This window comes from Thermobia domestica, chromosome 13, assembly GCF_964235325.1.
Source record: "Thermobia domestica chromosome 13, izTheDome1.hap1.1, whole genome shotgun sequence".
NCBI lineage: Eukaryota > Metazoa > Arthropoda > Insecta > Zygentoma > Lepismatidae > Thermobia > Thermobia domestica.
In genome coordinates this window covers 159,867,524-159,884,708 of record NC_137466.1, presented here as the reverse complement: position 1 = coordinate 159,884,708, position 17,185 = coordinate 159,867,524, and positions in this window count along the sequence as shown.

Here is a 17,185-nt window from a genome sequence, read left to right as displayed (position 1 = left end):
TTATATACAGGCAGGGGTAAAAGTGAGGGGAAACGCGGGGGACGTCATCTCCCCACTTCCTGAAAATATCTGTGGCAATCCCCGCTTTCTAAAAAAAAAAAACATACAATGGGCAAAGATAGGCATGAGGGACGGGTTGACGTCAAGCATCCCCCTACGTGTTCAGATCCACTTTTATCCCTGTATACAAGTATAAACTGTGTGTTTTTAATACATATATGTGACACATTCTGTCTTGAAAAGTATATGTTAATCGTTCATTTTTTTTTTTATTATCATTAGGTTCTTTCCGTTTTCCCATTATACTGCGCTCAGTCGGATACATTACATTACTGATTATAAATGAAGAGTTTTTTCACTTTTATTTTTATTTGCGAAACGAGAGAGCTTGAACAGAAAAAAGCTAATGTGACATGAATAGCATACGCAAGTGGTAATCACCGTAATGGATTAATACTAACCTGACTGTTGGTACCATTCTGTTTTAGAACTGAGGAAAGCCTGCACGATTGACAAAAGGGGTTTTTTTTTTTCATTTAATACGAGATAGCTTCAACATCCTCAGCGCAATTATAAGGTGGAAAAAAGCTGTTTTCAAAAGTTTTTTGAAAAGTCATCTTTTTTTATTGAAAAGTTACGGTTTTACTGAAAGAATGTCTGACATTTGATAATTTTGATATCCATAGGCTAACGGGAACTTGGTTGCCTATTACTATTCAATGTACACTTTGCAGTGACAAGCATTTTGTTCGGAATACTGTTCGGAAAAAGGATATTTCCAGTTGGAGACTTTCCTGTCTCTGGTAAGGAACAAATTGGTTCTGCTAATTTTTCGATATTTCTGTGTCGACTGCTGAAATTCCGTTGGACCTGAAGCACACATACAGGAAAGAGGAATAAGAAGAAAAAGGTTTCGTGGAATTTATTGAAAGTAGAACTCCCTTCTTCACAGCTGGGATCATGCGTGTTGTTGAGCATTTTCCATCCTTCAGGGAAAGGCACCTGGGAACTAGAAAGTATTTTCAAATGTGTCAAGGGTCCTTGCGCCCCATTTAATCAAGTTTTATTCATATACGCGTTACCACAGTTTACAAGTATGCAGTGGCGCTATTCTACTGTTCTTAATTTTTTAACAACCGTCTCTCTCTCTTTATATATATAGCGGAGAAAGCGGGCAACGTCTTTGCGGCTAACGTAGGTGGGGACCGTCCGACGAGTCAGCTTCTACCAAGTGCCATCGGCTTTCTCGGAGGGCGGATGAGCGGGTGGAGATCAAGGCATCCTTCTTGTCCTTAGAAGGGGAAACTGTCCTAAAAGGCGGATGAACCACTAGATGGTGAACGGCATGGAGATGTGGAAAGGAAATGGGAATACTACCATATTATCTTTATTCCAGAAGGGACGAAAGAGGAGAATAAATAAACATGATGGTTCTTCCTGAGGTAAAAAAATCCGGAGGTAAAATAGTCCCCCATTCGGATCTCCGGGTGGGGAGTGCTCCGGGAAGAATCATCAGAGGAGAAAATAATAATAACTTTAATTTCAGCATAGGAACCTGAAACGCACGGACTCTACGACGTGAGGGAAAACTTGAAAATTTAAAAGTGGAAATGGACAAATGTAAAGTGGACATATTGGGCTTGAGTGAAATGAGATGGCCAGGGAAAGATGAGATAATATCGGGAAATTACAGAATATACTATTCGGGTGGCGATAAGGGCGAGGCAATGAAGGACGAAGTAGCAAGAAGTGTAACCAAAGTGGAATACTGCAGTGACCACTTGATGTTTGTAAAACTACATGCAAAACCAGTGGATATTGTGATAATACAAGTGTACATGCCAACAACCGGCCATGATGATAATGAAGTAGAAGTAATGTATGATCAGATCAGTGACATATTGCATCAGGAAGGGAGAGATAAGGTCAACGCCATAGTAATGGGCAACTTCAATGGCGTAGTAGAAGGAGAAGCTGCGAATAAGATAGTGGGACCATTTGGACTAGGTAGAAGAAACGAACGAGGTCAAATGCTTATCGATTTCTGTAGGCAACGTGATCCGGTGGTCATGAACACGTGGTTTAAGAAAAGAAAAATCAAGCTGTACACGTGGAAAAGTTCAGGAGATACGAAATGCTACCAAATCGATTACATTCTTGTGAAGCAACGTTTCAGGAATAGTGTACGAGACGTGAAGACACTGCCAGAAGCGGACATTGAATCGGATCACAATCTCCTGGTGGCGGAAGTGCAAACCTGGTTAAAGTCGATCAAGAAAAATGGGAAGAGAAATCTAAAATGGAACTTGGAGCGACTAAGAATATCGACGATGATGTGAAAGAAGAAATTGAAGAAAAATTCTGCGCAATGGGCGATGTGGTTGACAATATAGAGAATAGTGGGGGGAAAGTTAAACAAATTCTATTTGGCACACTCCACAATAACATTGGCAGGATGGAAAGAGCACCGAGAAAACCATGGATAACTGAAGCAATGCTTAAGAAGATGAAAGAACGCAGAAGTGCGAAAAACACGGACATCAAGGAATACAGAAGGCTGAATAATGAGTTGAGAAGAGAGACAGACAAAGCCAAAGAAAAGTACATGGAACAGATATGTGAAGAAATAATGGAACTTCAACGGCGCAACAGATATGATCTGATGTACCAGAAAGCACAAGGATTAGGAGGGAAAGGTAACAAAAGTATACGAACGTTCGGCATCGAAAATCAAGAAGGTAATGTAACCACTTACCATCAAAGAATCCTTAGAATTTGGGGGGAATACATAAAAGATCTATATGATAAGAAGAACCACCCCAAAGATATTGCGATCGAAGAAGAGAAAGAGGTGGATGATGATGAAAAAGGACCCAGTATTTTGAAACCTAAAGTACAAGCAATCAAAGACATGCGAAGGAGAAAGGGCACTAGAGAAGACGACATACCAGTAGATTTGCTCAAGGGATCAGGAGACGAAGCAATGAAAGTACTGACTTCACTTATTAACAAGTGGAGAATGGCCAAAGGATTTTCTTGATGTTACAATGATTGCATTGCCCAAGAAAAACCAAGCAAAGAAGTGCAGCAATCACAGAACCATTAGCCTGATTTCCCATACTGGAAAGATCATTGCACGCATACTGAATAGGCGGCTGGAAAGTAAGATAGATGAGAGGTTAGAAGAAGATCAATTTGGATTCCGGAAAGGAAAAGGTACCAGAGATGCTATTGGATTGATTAGAATTATATCAGAAAGAACTCTTGATGTAAAGGAAGAGTTGTGTTTGTGCTTCATTGACTGGCGAAAAGCTTTCGACCGAGTCAATTGAACGAAACTTCTGAAAATACTTAAAGAAATCGAATTCAGCTGGAGAGATCGACGACTCATTCAAAACTTGTGCATAGAACAACTAGTGAAGATACGCTTGAATGAAGGAGAAACCAATAGTGTGGAGATTGGACGAGGAGTGGGACAAGGATGTAGTTTGTCACCCCAATTATTCGACATTTACAGTGAATGTTTAATGAAGGAAGCATTAATGGTAATTGGAGATTTCAAGATTGCAGGGCAGATCATTAACAAGATCAGGTATGCAGATAATACGGTTATAATAGCTGAAACCGAAGGAGGACTACAGGAGATGATTGGCAAAATAGTTGACACTGGAAAACTGTATGGAATGGAAATTAACATCTAAAAGTCGAAAGTCATGAGAATATCCCGTGGAAACACGCCCTTACGGATCAGAGTAGAACAAAGAGAACTTGAAGAGGTCGATAATTTCAAGTATCTGGAAAGTATTTTGACGAGAGACGCTTACTGCACCAAAGGGTTCAGGACACGAATTGCCATAGCTAAAGAAGCATTCAACAAGAAAAGATCACTCTTAACTAGCAGGCTCAATATTGGATTTAAGAAGTTGGTCAAGTGGAGCTATATATGGAGCATTGACTGTATGGTTCAGAGACTTGGACATTACGGAAGTTAGGAAATATTAGGAGTGCTTCGAAATGTGGTGTTGAAGGAAGATGGAGAAGATAAAATGGACAGAGAGAGCAACAAACGAAGATGTTTTAAAACGGATAGAAGAAAAGAGGACACTTCCTTTGTAGAAAGGCCACTTGGATTGGACACATCTTGCGAAGAAATCGTCGTCTTCACACCTCCATAGAAGGAAAGATGGAAGGGAAGCGAGGAATAGGAAGAAGAAGAACACAGCTGATCGATGTGAAAGATAGGAGAAAATATTGGGAGTTAAAAGAGGAAGCTGAAGATCGACAAAAGTGGAAGAAACATTTTCAGGCCAGAACCTAAAATTAAAAAAAAAATCCTCATTAGTCCCAGGACCTGCCAAAAGGCAGAATACTTAATAATAATAATAATAATAATAATAATAATAATAATAATAATAATAATAATAATAATAATAATAATAATAATAATAATAATAATATACAGGGTGTCCATGAAGTTCGTTAGCACCCCGTGTCCCTGCGAAACGACTGTGATTATGAGAAAACGCAAAAACATGTCCGTCATTATTGCAAGGGGCTTGAATTCTGAGATTAAAAAAGAAACATCCCAGCAGTAAGTACGCCAGAAATTTTTCTTTGGGGGGGTGTTCAAAATAAAAGAGAGGTGCTCTCAGAATAGTGATCTAAATTTTTAAACAAATTCAAAGAAAACAGTATATTTTGTTACGCAACTATTGCAATACTACTACTACTACTACTAATACTACTACTACTACTACTACTACTACTACTACTACTACTACTACTAATAATAATAATAATAATAATAATAATAATAATATAAGCTCTTAGCAGTAGTAGAGTAGGTTCAATAAAGGAAGTTCACCCATTTGAGCATTTATTATTAAACTAAGTAATACAGTGAAACCTCTCAAAACAGACATTGATGAAACACGATTATTTGTCCGTAAACGAGAGTGTCCCTAAAAGAAAGGGTTCTCTCTCATAACCCACACCACACATATTTATGACATGGAAGAATAAGAAAGTTTGTCCTTTTATGGTGTCCACTATTGAGAGATGCTCGTTAAGAGAGGTTTCACTGTATTAGGAATTAACCACCACTATTTTACCCAGTAATTACATATGAATTGATTAATACAAATTATTGTAATCATTTTGCAAAATTCTGCCATTATTTCAATTTATTCACTCCCAGCAAGTTTTAGTGGGTGATTTTTTTAGAATATTAATTGGGAAAAAATTCCCTCGTCCCATGCTGAAATCACATTAGTTTAGAAATTAATACTGTACATAGTTGCAATTTCATTATTTTAATGCTCTAACCCTGTTGTTAACGTTAATTGTTGTGATACTATTTGATCTCTTAATTTTCGCTCCTGCTCCTTCCTGGCTCTGGCTCTGCATATCTTTCATAAGAAAATTATTCATTGATTTAATTCTTCTCCAGAAATCCAGTTTTTCAATTTACAAATATTTAGAATCTTTCTGTTTTGTCTTTTTTTAATGCAGCGTAATTTTAATAATCCGCTCAATGAATTTACGTGAATAAAAATGTACTTTACAAAAAATTAAGCTAGCGACAAATGCGTTCCTGCATAACACTAGACTCAGTCTAAAATATATATAATTCTTACTTCGATCGATCTCTTCATTTCTAAAAACGTTTTGACTACACCCTTCTAACTTCCGTCCGTTGATACACTACTTTCAGAGCAGGGGCGTATCCAGGACGGACTTCTGGGGGAGGCGGTGGGTTGTAATACTGATACTTAGAGCTATTTTTAAGAGCTCCAAACTCTGGGATGGGTTTTATTTATATATGTAAAATAAAAAATGTTTCCTCTCGTGGGGGGGTGGATTGCCTCGATCGCCCCCTGGATCCGCTACTGTTCCAGAGTAGTACTTACCAACTGAATCTGGTATAGACTTATTATTACTGTATATTGTCATATTTTTCTTTATTGAGGAGGAGGTAGATGAATGACCGCTCAAGACGTTACCAATTTCAGTTATCTGCATCTGTCCATCAATCTCTTTCCTCGGGAACGACCGCGGAGCCCAGGATGGTAGGTATGAGCGGGTCTGTTTTGTCATTTGTTTTGATCGAAACACCGCCCGAAACAATGAGGTCATTTGGTTCTCGAAGCCGTACATGAGAACGAGGTCGCTTCTATGATACCGATTGATACAATTAGATTTGGGGGAGTATTCGTTTTCCATCCAGGGGTGTGTTTAAAGTAATTTGGGGGTGTTGGAGGGTGTAGATTACTCCCTGCATCGCAGACTCTCTAAAGGATAAGCGGAGTCAACTTGAAAATTTCAAATGCCAAAGGGGGGTCGAGTAATTTGAACAAGCTCGGCGAAAAACCTTTTGCTGTAAGTTCTAAATTTGCTAGGTTGCCAACATTTAAATTTCGGAAATCAAATTTCGGAGTGAATGCCTTTGATGACTTTTAGATATCTATGGCTTGTGAATGTGGTTCTTCTACGTTTTGTGATTTTTAGGCAGGGTTTTAGGCATTTGTAAACTTAAAAAAAAATGCTGAGTTATTGGGTGGAGACTTTGTTTTTGTGCATGTTGCCTCTGGTTTTGAAACGGAGGCTCATTTTGCTGTTATGCTGTATTGCCATGAGAGCAAGGTTTTACGAAATGGTTATGTCAAAAGTGGGGTTAAAGAGTCGCGAAAACATCGACATCACATAAGGGATCAGTAGGCTACTACCGGAGTGTAGAGAAGCTTACACCCGTACTCCTATTTGGAGTGTTTGGGATGGATCTTTTATAGCTCAAAATTTAAGCCCCTCACAATAATGCCGGATGTGTTTTTGGGTGTTGTCTTATTCGCAGTCGTTTCGAAGATACACGGAGTGGCTACGGACTTTATGGACACTCTATATGGTATATGAGAGAGATAGTATACGGATAGGTAGGTAGATTGATATAATTCTCTTAGGAAACAAACTATAGACCTACAAGGTAGATACAAAAGTTCTTACATTGTAGACAGCAAGGTCAATTTTTTATCTTGGGTTCGAACTAAGAACTGTTTCTATTATATTTTGTAGCAGCACGTTCGAACCAAACCGACTTGAAGAAAGGGAAAACATATGACAATATACAATAATGTATTTTTGTTAGTGAGATTTAGTTCATGTAGCTTCAAAGCTTTACCAAAACCAGTCTTTCGATGTCTGAAAATTTTAAACGTTTATTGTCACTAATACAAATGTGGAGTACTCAAAAAATAAATTAATTAATTAAAATAAAATAAAATAAATAAAAATAAAGACCTGGAAACTTTTTAACTTCACTGTGAAACTTTATCGGTCGTAACAGATAAATTTCTTACCGCCCACCCATGCAAATTTCTGTCTGCCCATTGAATTGAAACAATTCGAAGTTTCTTGTTTGTACAACAATGCAAGCAAGCGAGAAAAGTACAGATGTATTTTCACAAATTTGTTTGACTTCTGTCACTCTTGGTTAGGTCAGGGGCGGATCCAGGACCGACTTCTGGGGGGGCGGTGGGTTGTCATACTGCTACTTTTAAGGCTCCAAACTTTTGGATGGGTTTTATTTATATATATATATATATATATATAAAATAAGAAAGTTTCCTCTTCTGGGGGGGATTGCCCCGATCGCCCCCGCTGGATCCGCCCCTGGGTTAGGTCATGCGTATGTATGCATATTTGTGTTTATGTTTGGGTATAACAAACGGTTCTGCGAACTCGAAATATTTCAACAACAGGTTCAAGCAAACCGGTGAGAATCGGCTGAATAGCACCACTGCTAGTGTGTGAAATTCTAAACCTTACTACCAGCGATTTCACGTTGTAGTAGATATTTATTTGGGATGTATAATAATTTATGTGAGTGATAGGGAGTAGGCCTATACTGCAATTACAGTTGTAATTTTTTAACGTATGACTTGAATATTAAGGAGAAGCTGTCTGCTGGTCAGATTTACAAGAGATCATCTCAACTATACCACTTACCACATTTCATTGTCGCACATCCCCTAATTAGCTGAAGAAATCTTGTAGTGCTGAGATACAGCCTTCTGACGTGAGAAAGTGTTGCGACTACTTATTATTTACTTATTATGGAAATTGAAATAGAAGAAGAGAGGAAAATGAACTTCATAGACATGACAATAGAGAAAAAAAGGAGGAAAATTCCAGACGAGGTGGTATAGGAAAGAATGCAAACCGGGATATATTACCATAAGAGGAGTGACGTAGACATGGGGACCAAGAAGAATTTTATACAGAACATGAGAAAGAAGATAGAAATGGTAGATAGCGACGAAGAAAAAAAGAAGAAGACATAGAAATACTGTGCCAGTTGTTAAAGGGAAACGGATATAGAAGACAATTAAAAGAAAGAAAAAGAGGAAGAAGCAGAGAAAGAAGGAAAAAGATGGTTTGAAATTGAAAGTTCAGGAATAAAACGTCGGGCCTGAAGAATCTGTTGAGAAAGGAAGGGATTAAGACTTACAGAAAAGGAGGAAAGAGGAGAATAACCTTATTGAGAGAGAAAGGAAAAAAGAAAGAAAATGAGATAAGATCAGAAGAGAAAGGAATAGCGTACCAAGTTAATTGTGAAGAGTGCGGTATGAAGTACATAGGGGAAACAGAAAAGAGATTAGAACTTAGGATAAAACAACGTAAGGACGATACCAGGCTAAAATGAGAGAATAAAACACATTAAAAAAAAAAACGGGACATGAGATAGATTGGGAAGAAATTAAAGGATAAGAAAGGGAAAAAGAAGTGTGATAAGAAACTGGAAAGAAGTCCAGTGGATTAAGAAATATGGGAAGGAGAAGTTGATGAATTGGTGTAGTGAACTTATGATACATGTATTATGGGATGAGATGATAGATAAAATATAAATAAAAAATTAAAAGGATTAACACCAGCTATTAGGACAGGTATACAATGTTAATCAAATGTGATAATGGATAACAACAGGTGGATAATAGTGAACAGAAAAAGTGTAAGTGACAAACACCTAATTAAGAGTTTAATTCTTAACCAATTAAAAGTTTTATAACAGGTGTGCAAGAAGAGAAAGTGACAAATTTACTTCTTAGAACCAATCAAAAGTTTAAAAGAGAAAGTGGGCGTGTATTGCATTCAGATTGTATTTAAACTGTCAAAAATAGATATTTCTCTCATAATGTGTCTGAGGAAGGCTATGTAACATAGCCGAAACTGTAAAACACACATACATATCGTCGTATGAGAATCAGAGAAACGTAACTCCAAAAATGCTGTTTTCGTTTTCTTCATGTTTGGACATAATTTTGAAAGCCCCACTTGGTGTAAATGGAACGTAACACCATCTATTCTACTTGTCGATCATCTGTTGTTATATCATCTTTGCGGAGCACAGAGGTTTTATGTCCAATTTTAGAAATTTTACAGTAGAGCAAAAATAATGGGCATAGGACATAGCAGGACATAGGGCATAGGACATTATTTCATTCATAATTTCTTGTAAACAATAACGATTTCGTATGCTTTCTTGTCACCATGTGAAAGAGCACATCATACGACATCTATAAGTATAAAAAGAAAACGAATTTCGAAAAACAAAAAAAAAAAAAAAAAAAATGGACTTGGAACCTCCTTTGCGTTCTAAGGACCCGTCTGATTAAAAACTCATCTTTCTAAGAAAATAATACTTTTGTCCTCTGACCTGTAAAGCTACGAAAATGGAGTTACCTTCCTCTGGTTCCCATGCGACGATATACTTTTAAATATATATATACTGGTTTGGTCAGTTGGAGCTTTATTAGCAATCTTGAATTTGATATATATATATATACAGAGGTAGACATAAAATATAAAAACACTTCATACAGGACACGTAAGTTTGGCTCTCCACTGTACAGCGCGTGTTGCGGTTGCCAATCGTTTTTTTTTTTTATTTTCAATGTGTCATGTGGACCTTCCTCTTCCGTCAGCAGTAACTCGTTCACTTGTGAGTGTCATGGTGTGAAAGTGGTGCGGTAAAATGGGCGACCTGACAGACTTTCAAAGAGGCATGATCATTGGTGCCCGTCTGGTTGAAGCTTCAGTGGCAACAGTGGCGAACATTGTGGGGGTATCGAAAGGCACTGTGTCCAATGTCACGAGGGCATACACAATTCATGGACAAACGACGTCTGCAAAGCACAACAGTAGTCGAAAAATAATCCTGTCAGATAGGGACCGGAGGGCATTAAAACGGATTGTAGCAGCTAAAAAGAAAGATCACTGCAATGAAAATTACGTCTGAACTCAATTCCGGCCTACAGAACCCGGTTTCATCGAAAACAGTGCGACGGGAACTTCATAAAATGAAAATTCATGGCAGGAACCCTATCGCCAAACTTCTGGTCACAGCAGTAAATGCGAAGAGGCGTATCCAGTGGTGCAAGGACCACAAGGCGTGGACTCATGAGCAGTGGAAACACGTAATGTGGTTGGTTCGATGAATCGACCTTTACCTTGTTTCCAATAACCGGTCATGTTTACGTATGGAGAACACCGTCGCAGGCCTATGATACAGACTGTCTGCTCCCAACTGTAAAGCATGGGGGTGGTTCTGTTACAGTATGGGCAGTGATATCGTGGTATCCCGCAGGTCCTATCATGGCCCTGCACGGAATGATAAATGCTAAGGCGTATGAGGCCATTTTGGGGAATCAGGTTCTACCCATGGCCCAAATATTGTTCCCTGATGGTGATGGCACCTACCAAGATGATTTGGCACCCTGTCACGCTGCAAAAACGCTGAAATCATGGTTTGAGGAGCATGACCAGGAGCTATCACACTTCCTCTGGGTCCCACATTCACCAGATTTGAGCATCATTGAGCCATTGTGGTCAGAGTTATAAAGGCGTGTTCGCTCTCATTACCCTCCACCAGCATCCCTTAAGGAACTGGAGCATGTTTTGGAGGAACAATGGTACAAAATTCCACACACAACGATTCAGGAGCTGTATACGTCCATTCCACGTCGGATTCAAGCTGTTTTGAACGCAAAAGGAGGCCCCACACCATACTAGGTATGATTTTCACACTTTTGCAAACGTTTTAGATTTTTTGTCCAACCACTGTATATATATCGAGTTAATGTTGCAGTGAATCTTAACCTATAGATCGCTATCCACTAGTAACTAGTGACTTCTGAGGGAATTGTTGGTGGATCACGAAATGTTTGAGTGTTCTCCTCAATGACCTCCTTCATTCCCTCTGAAAGTTTCAGTTGTATGTTCTTCCCTGCCACTACCTTCATTCCCTCTGAAATTTTCAGTTGTTTGTTCTCATCTTTGACCACCTCCATTTCTTCTGAAACTTTGAATTTTTTGTTCCTCCTGTGACCACCTTCATTCCGTCTGAAAATTCCAGTTCTTTATTCTTCCTTGTGACCATCTTCATCCCCTCTGAAACTTTCAGTTGTTTGTTTTCCCCTGTAACTACCTTCATTCTCTCTGAAACTTCCAGTTGTGTGTTCTCCCCTGTGACTATTTTCATTCTTCATTCCTTCTGAAAATTTCAGTTGCTTGTTCTCCCCCTGTGATCACCTTCATTCCCTCTGACACTTTCAGTTGTTTGTTAAGATAAATATATGTTCGAAAAATAAGCAGTCAAGAAAGTAGTTTGAACACAAGTTTGTCCATCTAAAATTATCTCGCTCCAACCCGACTTAGCACTCTGATTAGGGCCTAAGGGAAGCACTTGCGCAATATACACAATATAAACTTCATAAAACCTTATACCTACTATCCAGGATGTTTTAAGTCATGTGACTAAATTGCGCTCTGCCCAACCCGTCTGTCTTAATTGCTTGCCTTCGCCAAGATCCAGTTCAACGTGGATTTCCTAATACAAACAAACATACTAAGAGTGCAACGTCATAAGTAATGAGAGCATTTTTTCAGGCTGCTGTCATGTACGTACGCAGGGGATGGGTCCTGAGGGTCAGGACCACTCAAAATCTCGACTTTTTGGTAAATTTAGTCTAATTTTAGGGATGATTTTATAAATTTTAATATAATTTATCTTCATATTAAATTTGACGTTCAAAGCTTTGGACTCCTCCGGAAATGCTTTTCTGAGAACGTGCCTGCCCGTAGTCTACCCGATTTCTTAGAGGCGAGAAAAATGAATACTTACGGGGCAAGGACAAAGGCATCAAGGAAGAGCATAAATTTTATTTATTTATTATTTATGCGATATGTAAGAGCTGTAGCTCCTTTTACAAAGGATATATGAGGCGCCTAGAATCAAATCCCGCCAAATCCATTTTTCATACAAATTGACTTATACATCATGTCCTATAGTTTTAAATATACTGAATTCAAAGAAAACATTGAAAACATTATTTCGTAGCTATACCCCCCACATTCTACTGTAAAATAATGTTGAAAATGTGGCTTGGTTTCAAAATCCGCCAGATCCGAACAGAGCTAGACCATACTTGGTTTCAAACTTCGCCACATCCAAGGCAGACAATGAGAGTGCCCGGCTTAATCACGGACATCCCAGAATGTTCAGCGATTTTGGGTTAATAGAAAAAGACTTGACACAGAAAGACACGATTCTGAGACCAGAGCAATATGAGAACATCTTTGGTAAGCGTGGTACAATTCATAAGGTAGGGGTAACAGCAGTGGCATAACTAAAGGCTTGGTGGCCCCCTGCAGACAGCGTGTAGTGAAGACCTTCTCTGCGTCTCACTTCACGATCCTCCCCCCCGCAATGCGGGGTCTGTGGGGCCTTTATTTACGCCCCTGGGTAACAGTACCAGTTAAAGATTGGAAAATGGAAGCAGAAAAGATACTGTACAAAAGAAGTCACTCGACTGGCATTTCAAATTCAACCGTTCCAAACGAATCATTTTGAAGCAAAATAAAAATAAATCGTGTTTCTACGTAGTCGAGGAAGAAGGAGATGACAATTTTGATGTTTAGGAAAATAATGTAAAAAGCTACTCTTCCCATGAACGCCCGAAGAAAATTTTCTAGGGTGCAACTCCCTGGTTGCTATTTTACATTTTTTTTTTATTTGTATTAAGAAAATCTTAAGAAATTTAATACATTTCCGTGAGCCAGGGGGCCCGGGCTCCACCCTGCCCGCACCTTCGGGCGCCCGTGACTTCCTAAAGTTTAACAATATTATGTTCTCAAACCTGAGATAGTTTTACTATTGCAAATGTTTGTGTAATCTAATTATGACAACACAATAAAGAATTTTTCAACTTTACATTTAATTGTTGATTTCCTATAAAGTCAGGATAGTTTTATTGGTTTTCCCTCTTTTTATTGTCAAATCGCATTTAGTTTTAAAACCCGTTTGAAGCAAAAGCATAAATTTAGTTCTGATTTTCAATACTAGCCACGTCCTGTCAGTATCAAAAATCATTCATTGAGTATCAAAACCCACCACATCCAAATTTCCTACAACTATTTTGCCTTATATTTTAAATTGTTATTATTGGATTGTGTTCATATTTTGTCACTATGACACAATACAATTAACATGTTTGGTAATATATATATATATATATATATATATATATATATATATATATATATATATATATATATATTTGCATAGGCGCCGACTTGAAGAAAATATTGGGGGGGCCAAAACAATAAATAAATATATAATCATATTCAGCCGTTTTTTACCAACTGCTGGATAAAGACCCCCTTCCCTCCAGATCTCGGTCTGCTGCATCCGCTCCGCTGCTAAATTCATGACCTAAGTCAAATTTGTGTGAACTTATTGAAACAAATTCAAGTTCAAATTTTGGAAACTTCACTGCACCACATTGATCTTCACTTCTCACATCAGTGTTACCATAGTGTTGGTTTAAGCTTCAGTGCTCTATTAACTCTTTTAGAATTTTTGGTAACTTTTGTCACCATGGCATACTATGGTCTTTGACCTCTTATTTAGGTTCTATAACAGGTACTTAAGTCATTTTTTTCTGTCAAGTCAAGGATGGACCAAAGAACACCCCAGAAGCGTTTTGGAACCAGATGGTCAACTTGGCTGCGCCAAGTGGATGCGGAAGAGCGTGACTTTTTACTTTTTCTTAAGGCATATTTCAAAATTTTTTCACGCCTGTAGTTTTCACGATATCAGATTGGAATTGTATGTACCTTTGGATATTTCTCAGATTTTTCTGAGATCTCTACGAGAAGCCGAGTCCGGGCAGCAAATATTCCGAGCGGCTGATTTTTTAGAAAAAAAAAATAGTTTTCCCGATTTTTCCGGTTCAGAAATACGATACGTACATGTGTGTGGCGCCGTTGGAAAGGGCTTGTTATACTAAAGAAAATAACGTTTAAGCCATGACTCTAGCCTAAATAGTAATGACGCAGTAAATTTTTATAATAAGTATATACGTATGTATGTGTATAAAGAGAGAGCCTAAATTCAACATTTTTCTGCCCTTTGTTTTTAAGATACAAGATTGGAATTTTGCACACGTATTATGTACATAACAATGTATTTTCAGAAAAAAATTCAGATCTCTACGTCAACCCAGGCCTAGGCCAGAGGGGCAAAATGTTTTGGTTGGATTTGCAAAAATACTTCCGAGTTTTTCCCTAATTATCTGGTTTAGGTGTATGATACGGACATGTGAGTGATACCATTGAAAGGGCTTCTGAAGAAAATGACGTTTGAACCATGACTCTAGGCAAAATAGGAATGACTCAGTACATTTTTTAAAAAATATTTTATACCTAGGTATATATAGAGGAAGTTCGGGTATTATGGAATACCATTTTTGTTTCGCTTGTAACTCAGTTAATAATTGCACATTGAAACAAAAAGGAAAACAAGTATACACCTTACATATTTGGCTTTATTTATGTATATCTTGATAAAGAAGTTTCGTTACAGGGGTGGGTAAAATGTATAATTTGTAAAGAAACAACTTTGGAGGGTAATATGAAATAGTCGGGTAATATGAAATACAAATGCTATATAAAAAAGAAAAAAGTTTTCTGTTGAACATACAATGAATATAGTGACAATATATGAAAATTCTGAATGCCAAGCCATAACTGATTGTGATTACTTGCAAAAGTCATAAATATAATGCTCTGCTTCAGGATCGGCACAGTCATTGTGTGCTCACATTAAACATGATGAACGCTGGACCCAAGCTCACCCCTTGTATCATCAGACAATTTGCTGTAATAAAAAATACACTTAGCATTGTTGTCATCATAAATGTATGTTTAATTGCCCAATACCGATAGATATTTTTTCGGAGTACCATACGGAATACGGAATACCATGCTTTTCTTGCGGGTATTCCATATTGCCCTCCACGCCAGCTTGGAAACGAAAGAGCTGTTAAACGCATTCGAAGGCGTATATGATAATGGCGCTTATCAAACTACCGAATTGTTGTTCTATTACATTTCAATAGGAAAATACAGGTAGTAAACCACTTACCTGTAAAAGTATTCCTGAATAAGAAATCAGATTTTCACGTCTACCAACACAACGAATGTCACAATCATATGAAGACTGACTGTAGAGCATCATGGGGACGTGAGGTAGTAGTTTCTTTCCTCTCCGCTTGGAAGCAACACATCACAGGCGAGCTAATAAGATATTACATATTATCCGACTATTCCATAATACCCGAACTTCCTCTATTTATATACATATATGAAAAGATGGGTCACCTTCAGACTTTCAAAAATTTCTTCCGACCTGTTTTCAAGATACAAGAACGAAATTTTGCGCACATATTATGTATATAACAACGTTTTTTTTTTAAAGATTCAGATCCCTACGTGAACCCAGGCCCGGGCCAGAGGGGCACAAAAATTTCGTTTTTTTTTTTTCGAAAAATCTCGTTTTTTTCTTTCTTTAATTTTCTTATTTCTGGTGTATAATGCGGACAAGAGAGTGGTACCATCGGAAAGTATATCTATCCTGAGAAAAATAAGGTATGAACCACGATCCTGCGATAAATAGTAAGGAAGCAGTAGCTGTTTGAGTGAAAGTCTAAAATTTACCTCAAAAAGTGGAAATCCTAAAAAGGTTAAACGCCGATTTGAAAACGGTGTTTTTTATCAAATAAGAAGGCTGTTCCTAATATTGAATTAAAGGCACGACGTAATTTACGACAGAAATTCTTGCTCCTCTTTGGTAATTCTTCCTCAACTGGATTATATTGGGGGGGCGAGGACCCCACCTTTAAATATTGGGGGGGCCAAAAGTGCCCTGCCCCCCCAAAGTCGGCGCCTATGTATATTTGTATTTACAAGGGTTTGTTTGTGAGAGTTTTTGTGACTTTTCCACAAGAAGTGTGTAAGAGGATTTATCGGAATTTGATTCTAGGCGCCTCATATTATACTGACAAATACGAGTCAGCATACAAGTATAAAAAAAAAAGAAAAAGAAAAAGCACATAATTCATTATAATAAAATGGGAGAATGCTGTGCGGTTGGGGGTTACCGTGCAGGGCATATTGCAGCACAGGAAAACATGGTAACGCTGGAAATATGTATTTCATATTTACAGATCAAGTAGAACTAATAAGAACCCTCGTAAGTATCAAGCCAGTGCGAGTTGTATTTGCCACGTGAGACGACAATTTCAGGGAAATTTGACTTTTGACCTAACTTTTTTGGCTGAATTAGGTTAAAAGATAGATTAAAACGTATAAACGTTTATCTTAAAAATGTTATTATAGCATTAAAACTTACATATTAAGAATTTATATTAAATATTTTTTTTTTTTGTTTTTTGTATAATCTTCATGATCTGTGAAAAATCAGGTTATTTTCAATGAACGATAGAAGGGGGAAATACTGAGTGCTTGTGGGGTAATTTCACCCAACATGATTCGATGAGTTATTTCTTCACGAAATATGGCCATTTATCGTGAATACTAGATTTTTTTTTTTTTAAACAAAGACAATTGTTTAGAGTATAAAATGAAATTATGTTCTAGGCGTAGATAAGGTTTCTAAGTATCGTATTATGAAACCTCCATTTTTAATGACAAAACAAATTCAGAACACATGTCGGAATTTTATCAACTGTCACAAACTCCAACACGAAGAGTTCAATCAATTTTGCATGATTAGAAAACGCCCTCTAGTTCAATGAAGGGAAACTCCAATAAAAAAAAAAAGAATGTTGTC